The 4,423-nt window shown below is 38.9% G+C and overlaps 1 long non-coding RNA gene across 1 annotated transcript; it reads left to right on the forward strand.

Annotated features, from left to right (window-relative positions):
- Positions 1–376: 376 nt before the first annotated feature.
- Positions 377–3,810, forward strand: LOC309497517. The gene is made up of 2 exons (XR_014205593.1): positions 377–2,733; positions 2,946–3,810. It is a non-coding gene; the product is annotated as an uncharacterized lncRNA (long non-coding RNA).
- The last annotated feature ends 613 nt before the right edge of the window (positions 3,811–4,423 follow it).

Below are 4,423 nucleotides of genomic sequence, written 5' to 3' on the forward strand. Positions count from 1 at the left end.
CCAACAGTGTGGAATAAGTTTCAATCTAAAAGGAAGCCTTAACAGGCACATTAGAACTCACACTGGAGAGAAGCTTTACAAATGTTCTCAGTGTGGAAAGAGTTTTGATCATCATGAAAACCTTAAAGCCCATATGAGAGTTCACACTGGAGAAAAGCCTTACACCTGCCCTCAGTGTGGAAAAAGTTTCAACCGAAAAGGAAACATTAATTCCCACATGAGAATTCACACTGGACAGCAACCTTACACCTGCCAACAGTGTGGAATGCGTTTCAACCGAAAAGGAAGCCTTAAGGCCCACATGAGAACTCACACTGGAGAGAAGCCTTTTCACCTGCCAACAGTGTGGAATAAGTTTCACTCTAAAAGGAAGTCTTAACAGGCACATGCAAATTCACACGGATGGAATCCCCCGAGCAGAAATATCAAATCCAGTCCCGGATGCCGGATCTTGTCAAAAGATATCCGTTTTGTCTGGTGTGCAACCCAGCAAAACCTGTCAACCGAGTGTCATGTCTTTTACCTCAAGACTCTATAAACAGCCTTATATCAGCCTGAGAGTTTGAATGTGAAAGCCAGGGAAGAGCAGAATCAGGAGACAAAGTGATGATAATAAAAAGAGCAGAGTTTTTTTTTTTTTATATTCTTAGTTGTGTATGTTTCAATGCTCAGATTTAATCTAGATGTTACACTGTTCAATGCTCAGACTTCATCTGACCAGTACGATTCCAACATCGTCCTGTGACGTTAAAAACCTTGAAATGGAGACATTCTCTTATCTCCTACCCATGAAGACAAACATCCCTTTAAACCACAAAGTCGTAAGATTGAAAAACAATAGCAAGCATTGCAAGAGCAAGGAAATAAGTAAAATGACAAATGATTAATTATAATAATAATAAAATGGTAACATTTATGAATTATGTAAATCAAATAATAACAATATTATAATGATTTATAATAACACATAAATGTGTGGAAGTGGCGTGATTGATGATGCGCGCTGCACCGGTCTTGTATCTCTCAACGTAGGAGCTTCTGGAGCATAAAAGGAGAAGCTATGACAGTGAAGAACAAGACAGGACCAGGCCTGGACTATATATGCTATGTTTAGGTTATGTATGTGCGGCAGTCGTCCGTGAGTGGCTTTCGGTTTGGGTTTGTTTATTTTAGAATTAAAAAGTGTGTTCGAACGTTCGTCTCCTTCCCATAACAACATACCTCATTACAGAAAATATGATAAATCAACTAAATAAATGACTTATGATTATACATGATTATGAAGTTAAATATAAAAACTAAGAAAATATTCTTAAAAAATAATAAAGAAAATAAAACTATGTATGGTTGCTTTCTGAAAGTAATATAGGTTATTGAAAACCCTTAGATCCTACACTCCCCCCTCTTAATCATACATGAAAACATTTGATTACCTAGATTAAATGCAAGCAAACCTTAATGATCATTATCAAAACATGCTTTGAAAGTTTGGATTGCCAGTCCATACCCTTCCCTTCTACATGCTCTTTAAAAGAACAGGTCTTCTCTGTCATACCAGCATCAGTTAAGGGGGAATGTGTCTAACATTCAATGATAGCCTTATGGCAGCAAAGTGTCTCACAAAAATCAAAACTCTTACGGCAATGTACAAGAGTAAGATGAGAAACACTCCTGAAACTGTAACTAATAAAGGTGCTTTCAAATGATTCCAAAGTGGCCCCAATATTGATCCAAACCATGTGTCCCACTCCACGATCCCAACCATTTTTCAGTTTCAGAGATTGAACACTTGGTGTTTTTTGATTACATTGTGTGTTTAGGGCAAACTACTGGCTGCGCCCCTCCCAGACAGAGAGCACCAGCCAGTATGCACCAGGTGAAGTTGATCTGCTAATAAGCAAGGTAGAATCCGAAATTGCCCCCTAAACCCTCATTCACTATTCCCTAGTGGTGGAGAGATGAAGCCTCATGAAGCATTGAAGCTTTCAGCCAAGTGGTTCATAAAAGGGTTCATTTATTGTGGCTTCATTTGCTCACAATACCAGCTGGTGGTCAAAGAGTGTAAAACAAGCAGATACATTACAGATGACCTAATGTGATCTGTGATACACGGTATTTTGCGCAAGTTAAGGCTTAGAAATAACGGTGAAGAGAAAAAAAATTCCACATAGACTAATCTATTTATATGAATATAATGTGTATTTTCTGGTGGTATATATTGATTGTATAACATAACTGTGTAATAAATTTGGCTTAAAATGAATGGGGCTGTCAAATGTGTGTAAATCAATTATTTGGTCATAATAGGGAGGAAGGCCAATATTATTATTTAAAAATGGAAAGTGACTGGGTTTAATCCATGGGTTTATATACCAGTCAAAATGTCACGCCAAGATATAACCGCTTCCTGAACCAGTCCACTAATAGTGTTCACTTGAAGGAGTGCATGAAAAGGAGTGAGCGAGTTCGGACAGCCGTTGAGAGTACATCGGTTGTACACTCGGTATTGCAGTGCAATGTGGGATTGAATAAGTGCACTCAATAACTTCCACTATGGTTTTAGACACCACTTCAAATGGCTGTCCCCTCAACGCCCTATTTGAGGGTATAGGGGGTAGCAGCCACAGAAAGCACGAATGAAAAGTGAGCACTGCAAACTTGACATTATTTGGACTGAAGAAAAAACTCTTCTGTGCAGAATTAAGCCTACTACAATCAATGAATAAATATCCAGTGAGCGTTCATATTTTTTTTCTTGTATGAAATTGGATTTTGTTTATGATGTTGTATTTACTGTTTAAATGTTTGAAAATCTGCTGCTTACTTACATGGTCTTCTTTGTGGTAATTTAAAATCCAGCATTTCAATCATGTGTGCGTTAAATCCTGTTTTGTATTTGACTGCATATATTTGTGCTCTGGTGGTGTTTGTATTTGTATTTAAAGGTTTTTCAGCTGACTGATTGACTGAATGAACACTGCATCAAACTTTCAAAATAAAAAAGAAGGAAAAAGAGCGAAAGTCTAGGTCAATGAGTGAAGTCCAGTTGAATTCTTCTTGTAGTGGGCTGTCTTTTTCAAGTGGGAGAGTTCTCCACACTGTTCACATTGAATAAAGAAGTGTGAACTATCACTTTACCTGTAGCCCGCTGGAAAAGAGGATGGCTGATTCAATGTCACTGGAGCAGCTTAAAGCCAACAGAACAACAGCAAAACACCAATTCTCCCAGCTGGCCAGCAACATTGTTAGGATGCACACAATGTTGTCTAAAGAGGAGCTCAGAGACAGTTTAAAAAAAACAACTCACAATTGAGACCAACAAAGTCATGGAAGCCAGTGATGATGTGGAGGCCCCAGTACATTGCAGAATCGAAGCTGGACGCAGATGTTTCTATGTTGAACGAGTCAGCCCTGCAAACCTGTTGGTAGACAATGCAGTGGACAGTGGAAATATGCAGTCAAACACTCTGGAGACCATCCTAGATGATGTCCCACCAGCAGGGAGGCCTTACCAGGGTCTCTATTGTGGAGGCCACCCAGGTCCAGCAGCATCACCAGGGTCTCCCTGCTCAGCTGAATTCTTGTGTTTTATTTACTGTTCATTTAAATTTTGTTTGTCAGATGATATACATGACTTATGTTGTAAATAGTTTTAAAACCTTCTTTATGTATATAATTATTTATTTTTATTTACAAATGTTATAAAAAAAATGTACACCTGTCATTGAAAATATAAGCAATGTCCAGAACTATTCCGTTTTATTTCACCACATCAAGTTACATAAAAAAATAAACAATGACCAAAAATAATGTATATTACCTCATTTCATTTAACTTAGATTACAAAAATAAACTGTACATAACTTAGTTTTCTCTTTTACAAATAAGTGACATAAAAAACACCAAAAAACTTCTACTTCTCCAGCATTCTCTCCTCACCGTGGGCACCCACTGCTGAACTCGGCCCTGGTGTGTCCTCAGGGATTGAGGCAATGAGGACGGGGGTTGGTGCAATGCCTCTGTCTCAACACCTCATCCATGAGGACAAACAAGGGCCAAGTTTCAGCAGTGGATTGAACTAATGAACTAATCATTTCTCTTTCCGGTACAGACACCATAGTCTCTATGGGACTGACAGGAAGAATGAAAGACTTGGACCCGAACCTGAAGACTCGAGAGATGAACTCATTTCTGTTTCCAGTACTGACAGCATAGGATGTTGCGCATGCGCGGTCAACACAAAGTGAACGAATCACTCTCTGAGACAACTCTGTAGTCCCGAGTCATATTAAAGATTCGTTCAAATGAACTAGTGGCATCCTCTCTGTGTGTGTTGACTCCGCCCTTGATACACGCAGATAATCAGCGTCTCAGTCCAAGGGGTTATATATATTAAGGTGGCGGTTTTAAGTTGGCGTCAATG

This window comes from Leuciscus leuciscus (assembly GCF_965113295.1).
Source record: "Leuciscus leuciscus genome assembly, chromosome: 4".
NCBI lineage: Eukaryota > Metazoa > Chordata > Actinopteri > Cypriniformes > Leuciscidae > Leuciscus > Leuciscus leuciscus.